We start from the raw sequence: 6,979 nt of genomic DNA on the forward strand, positions 1-6,979 counted from the left end.
CGGCTCGGCTCGGCTCGGCTCGGCTCGGCCGGCCCGGCCCGGCTCGGCCGGCCCGGCTCGGCTCGGCCCGGCTCGGCTCGGCTAGTCGGCTCGGCTCGGCTCGGCTCGGCTCGGCTCGGCTCGGCTCGGCTCGGTTCGGCTCGGCCCGGCTCGGCCCGGCTCGGCTCGGCCCGGCTCGGCTCGGCCCGGCTCGGCTCGGCTTAGCTCGGCTCGGCTCGGCTTAGCTCGGCTCGGCTCGGCCCGGCCCGGCTCGGCTCGGCTCGGGAGAGGGAGAAGGGAAAAGGGGAAATGCGGGCTGGGGTCACCCTGCTGGGGGATGCTCCGGGATTTCATTCCCCGGGGTCAGGAAGGCGGCACGCACTTGGTGGTTGTGGCAAGGCTGCTTAAAAATCCCATTTTAATTCTCTAATCCATCCGTTTGAAATGCCCGGATTATAAAAATGACACTCGTGGATATGGCAGGGCCGTTTAAAACCCATTTTAGGGGCCTGGATTAGAAAACGTCACTCGTGGAAGTGGCAAGGCTGCCTAAAATCCCATTTTAAATGCCTGGATTAAAAACAAAGTCACTCGTGGAAGTGGCAAGGCAGTTTAAAACCCATTTTAGGGGCCTGGATTAAAAAATGACACTTCTGGGACACTTGTGGAGGTGGCAAGGCTACTTAAAAACCCATTTTAGGTGCCTGGATTATAAATGCACTGTGGTGGCAAGGGGCTTAACCTTGGTGCCAGTTATATGGCAAGTGGCGGGCGTAAAAACATTAATGCTGTTAAAACGCGCTGTTGGCAAACGCCCAGCTCAGTTATAAAATGTCACTCGTGGAAGTGGCAGGGCAGCTTAAAACCCATTTTAAATACCTGGATTATAAAAATGACACTTGTGGATGTGGCAAGGCTCCTTAAAAACCCTTTTTAAATGCCTGGATTAAAAAATGTCACTTTTGGGACACTCCTGGAAGTGGCAAGGCAATTTAAAAACCCATTTAAAATGCCTGGATTATAAAATGTCACTGGTGGAAGTGGCAGGGCAGTTTAAAACCCGTTTTAAACCCTGGATTAAAAGGAAAAGTCCTTTTTGTGCTGCCCAGGAGGTTTGTGGCTGGATGGTGCAGGAGCTGCAGGAAGAGCCCAGGGAGGGGACACCAGCAGCCCCCAGGGGACACAACTCGGGTTTCCCTTCGGGTCTGATGGTTCCAGCCCGGTGCCCCCCCAGGTGTGGGGTTACATCACATTTATCCCAGTTTATCTCGTGTTTTGTGAGTTCCCAAAAGGAATTTTTGGCAGATCCTCTTCCAATCCCCCCTTTGGATCTGCTCAGGGTTTGGTGTGAACGATTGCAGTCCAAATAAACAGAATTTAATAAGATAATGATGGTTAAAAACCTGAGAGTGCTTGAGTGGAGTGGACAAAATTAATTATAAAACCATTTAATGTTTTATTCCTGGTTTATTTGAACCTATTTCCACGAAGTTTCAGGTGCATCCCTCCGTGGGCATTTGGTTGATGAAAGCTGTGGGGTTTGTGTTCATCACATGAATTAATTTGACTGGAAAACAGAGCTGCAGGTCAAGAATTCAGGCAGCTGGCTTGAAAGATATATATAATCTATATTCTATATCTATATCTATATATATATATATAAAGTAAAATCTAGATTAAGAAAGATGTGATTGGTGAGTTCCCAAAAAGAATTTTTGGCAGATCCTCTTCCAATCCCCCCTTTGGATCTGCTCAGGGTTTGGTGTGAACGATTGCAGTCCAAATAAACAGAATTTAATAAGATAATGATGGTTAAAAACCTGAGAGTGCTTGAGTGGAGTGGATAAAATTAATTATAAAACCATTTAATGTTTTATTCCTGGTTTATTTGAACCTATTTCCACGAAGTTTCAGGTGCATCCCTCCATTGAAAGCTGTGGGGTTTGTGTTCATCACATGAATTAATTTTGCTGGAAAACAGAGCTGCAGGTCAAGAATTTCAAACAGCTGGCTTGAAAGATTAAAAAAATAAAAAATAATTAAAATCTAGATTAAGAAAGATGTGTTGGAAAAATAAATTTGGTTTGAAAGTTGTGGCTTCAGCTCCACACATGCAGAGCTGAGAGTGAAATAACTCCGGGGAAAATCTGAATTCCGAGGGGAAATGCGGGAGGGTTTTGGGCCATCTGCTGCCAGGTGGGTGAATTTCAGCCGCAGGAAAAAGGAAAATGCAGCTCAAAACTGCACCGGGCTCCGGAGGAATCTGAAATGGGAAGGGAAGGGTGCCTGGTATTGTGAAATCACCCAGAGATATTTCTGTCTGACTTCTGAGTTCCATTTAATGTGAGAAGCAAATCAAACCGCTTGTTTTAACTGCTGGCAGCACTTAAAATTGAGATTAAAACCAGCCACCCACCCCCCCTGCCTGCCCCAGCCCGAAATAAAAAAATACAGATGTCACAGGTAATTACAGCTCTTTTTGGCAATACAATTATCGGGGGTTTTAACAGCAAACATTTGGTTTTTTTCCTCTCAAATAAATACAATCTGCTGGCACGAAATAATATAAAACAAAATCCAGATTAAACAGAATGATCCAACAGGTTGGAAATGAAATGAACAAATAAAAAAAACCAACAGGAAAAGGAGGTGTTGGTAAGGTGGAGTGTGAAGAGATGGAGAGAAAGGTCAGGAAATGCTGAAATCATGAGAAATAATAAAGGAACTGGCCGGGTGTTCTCTGTCCTGGCTCACGAGGGGTCCCTGGGGATGAATCTGAGGAAGGGGGAGCAGCAAGGAGAGATTTAGAGCCGAGCTGGTAATTAACAGCCGCTGTTAATTGCATTGCTTTGTTCAGTGCCACCCCCCAGGGCTCTGCTCCCCTTCTCCCACCTGGGCTTCAGCTCTGGGCTCCTTTGGGAGGAAACCACCCCAAAGCACAAACCAAGGCGTCATTCCGGGATAAAAATGATCATTTTGGGGATAAAAATGACAAATTTTTAAAATCCACCAGCATTTCACAGCAGAGCCCCCAGCCCCAGCCAGAAACCACCCCAAACCACAAACCAAGGGGGTCATTCCGGGATAAAAATGATCATTTTGGGGATAAAAATGATCATTTTTTAAAATCCACCAGAGTTTCACAGCAGAGCCCCCAGCCCCAGCCAGAAACCACCCCAAAGCACAAACCAAGGAGGTAATTTGGGGATAAAAATGATCATTTTGGGGATAAAAATGATAATTTTGGGGATAAAAATGATCACTTTTTAAAAATCCACCAGAATTTCATAGCAGAGTCCCCGGCCCCAGCCAGAAACCACCCCAAAGCACAAACCAAGGCGTCATTCCGGGATAAAAATGATCATTTTGGGGATAAAAATGACCATTTTGGGGATAAAAATGATCATTTTTAAAAATCCACCAGAGTTTCACAGCAGAGCCCCCAGCCCCAGCCAGAAACCACCCCAAAGCACAAACTAAGGAATCATTTGGGGATAAAAATGATAATTTTGGGGATAAAAATGATCATTTTTTAAAAATCCACCAGAATTTCATAGCAGAGTCCCCGGCCCCAGCCAGAAACCACCCCAAACCACAAAGCAAGGGGGTCATTTGGGGATAAAAATGATAATTTTGGGGATAAAAATGATCATTTTTTAAAATCCACCAGAGTTTCACAGCAGAGCCCCCAGCCCCAGGCAGCTTCTGTGGCAGAGAAAAGGGAAATACCAATTTTTACTGAATTCTCACGGTCTGGATCCTCATTTTGCATAAAGCAGCAAAGCTCTGTTGGTCTGAGTGCAATCTCAATTTAATTCTTGGTGTTTTTCTAAGCCACACATTGCAAATTATAAAAATTACCTGTTGGTTCCTGGCAGGTTTGCAGCTTTTTTTGGCCTTAATTGTGGAGAGAAGGAAAAACCTGGGAAGTGCTGGGAGAATCAAAGCTGGGATCTGGTGCAGGAAAGATTTTGGAGAGCTGAAGTTTAAAATTTTGGATAAAATTTTGTCACTGGACTGACATTAATCCTCATTAATAAGCATCCAATCCTCATTAATGAGCATCCAATCCTCATTAATGAGTATTAAATCCACATTCATGGGGTGAAAATGAAGCAGCAATTTTGTCTTCTCACCCTCTCAATCATAAATTTAATTTTTTCTCTTTTTTTCCCCATCCAAAAAATCTTTTTTTCAACGCTGCTGCACACAAGAAAACCCCCAAGAAAACTCAAAATGCTGAAGAAAAATAAGATTTTTCTCCCTGTGATTCCTGACACCTAATTCGAGACAAGACTACAATTGCCAAAATATTTCCCCAACATCCAAAAATATATATATATATATTTAAAGAAGAGGATTTTAACATCTACCCCCTCAACCAGAACAATTTTTTTCTCTGTATCAACCACTCAAATTGTGCATTCACCTCTGTCTCCTGCTCCCAAAAATCTCCTTTTAATGGCACTCAACTCCAGCAGGATCTGAGCAATAAATATCAGAACACAACCAGATTTCCTGCCCCAATTTTTACACCTTCCTGGCACAAAACAAAAACCAAAAAATCTGGAAAATTCACACGCCTCAGCCACCAAAATTTTTCTTTTTTTTTTTTTTTTTGGTGTGATTGTCAAATATTTAATTTAAATTTTTTTGCATGGAGGAAAACAAGCCAGAAATGTTCTTCACACAGCCCAAAATAATTTAAATGACATTTAAAAATGAACCTGACAGTGATAAAACCACCCAGAAGCAGGTTGGGGGTGGTTTTTCCCTCCCTGCCCTGTCCTGAAAGGATGCAGGGATATTCCTGGGTGGGATGTTTGTCCTGGGGCTGTGGGAATTGCTGGGATCTTGGCCAGGCTGGGATCACAGGGGTCAAACTCAGCTCAGCCCCTCGGGGTTTGCTCCCTCCCAGTTTCGGACCAAAAACTGATAATTTAGATCATTCCATCCCCAAATAATTTATAATTTATTGATAATTGATAATTGATCTCCAAAGCTGATAATTTAGATAATTCCATCCCCAAAATTTATAATTTATTGATAATTGAATTGATCTCCAAAGCTGATAATTTAGATAATTCCATCCCCAAATAATTTCTAATTTATTGATAATTTATCACCAAACAATTCATAATTTATCACCAAAGCTGATAATTTTAGAGAATTCCATCCCCAAATAATGTATAATTATTGATAATTTATCCAAAGCTGAATTTTAGATAATTCTATCCCCAAACATTTATAATTTATTGAGATTTATCATCAAAGCTGATAATTTAGATAATTCTATCCCCAAATAATTTATAATTTATTGAGAATTCATCACCAAACAATTGAGAATTTATCACCAAAGCTGATAATTTAGACATTCTATGTCCAAATATTTTCTAATTTATTGATATTGATAATTGATCTCCAAAGCTGATAATTTAGATAATTCTATCCCCAAATTATGTATAATTTATTGATAATTTATCCATCAAACTGTTGATAATTTTGACCAAAGCTGAAATTTTAGATAATTCTATCCCCAAATACTTTCTAATTTATTGAATTCATACCAACAATGAGGTTTATCACCAAAGCTGAAATTTTAGAGATTTAGGATAGAGAATTCTATCCCAAAACAATTTCTAATTTATTGATCAATTGATAATTGATCACCAAAGCTGAAATTTAGATAATTCTATCCCCCAAAAATTTATAATTTATTGACAATTTACCATCAAAGCTGATAATTTAGATAATTCTATCCCCAAATAATTTCTAATTTATTGATAATTTATCACCAAAGCTGAAATTTTAGATAATTCTATTCCCAAATAATGTATAATTTATTGATAATTTATCACCAAAGCTGATAATTTTAGATCATCAGAATTTCCCTTAATATCAGCCAATCTCTTCTTTTCCCTAATATCAACCAATCTTTTCCTTAATATCAGCCAATCTTATTTCTTTCATATCAGCCAATCTTTTCTTTTCTTTACTATCAGTCAATCTATTTTTCGTTAAATCAGCCAAATCTCTTCTTTTCTTTAATATCAGCCAATCTTATTTTCCTTAATCTCAGCCAATCTTTTCTTTAATATCAACCAATCTCTTTTCCTTAATATCAGCCAATCTTATTTTCGTTAATATCAGCCAATCTCTTATTTTCTTTAATATCAACCAATCTCTTCTTTTCCTTAATATCAACCAATCTCTTATTTTCCTTAATATCAGCCAATCTCTTATTTTCTTTAATATCAATCAATCTCTTCTTTTCTTTAATATCAGCCAATCTCTTATTTTACTTCATATCAACCAATCTTATTTTCTTTAATATCAGCTAATCTCTTTTCTTTAATATCAGCCAATCTCTTCTTTTCCCTAATATCAACCAATCTTTATTTTCTTTAATATCAGCCAATCTCTTTTCTTTAATATCAGCCAATTTCTTCTTTTCCCTAACACCAATCAATCTTTTCCTTAATATCAGCCAATCTTTTCTTTTCTTTAATATCAACCAATCTCTTTTCTTTAATATTAACCAATATATTTTCTTTAATATTAGCCAATCTCTTATTTTCTTTAATATCAACCAATCTCTTTAATATCAGCCAATCTCTTCTTTTCCTTAACACCAACCAATCTCTTATTTTCTCTAATTTCAGCCAATCTTATTTTCCTTAATATCAGCCAATCTCTTCTTTTCATTAATATTAACCAATCTTTTTTCTTTAATATCAGCCAATCTTATTTTCCTTAATATCAGCCAATCTCTTCTTTTCCCTAATACCAACCAATCTCTTCTTTTCCCTAATTCCAGCCGATCTTTTCCCTGATCTCAGCCAATCCCTGCTCCATCCCCAGCTGGTTTGGAGCACTCCCACCTGTGCTCAGAGCAGAGCAATCAGCTGCAGGAGCCTGCAGGGGCAGCCTGGGCTCACCTGCAGCCTCGGGGAAGGAATTGAAACCCTCGAGTGATTTTCTGCCAGGTGCTGGGGGTCTG

The sequence above is a fragment of the Serinus canaria genome, chromosome 24 (genome assembly GCF_022539315.1).
Source record: "Serinus canaria isolate serCan28SL12 chromosome 24, serCan2020, whole genome shotgun sequence".
In the NCBI taxonomy this organism is placed as follows: domain Eukaryota; kingdom Metazoa; phylum Chordata; class Aves; order Passeriformes; family Fringillidae; genus Serinus; species Serinus canaria.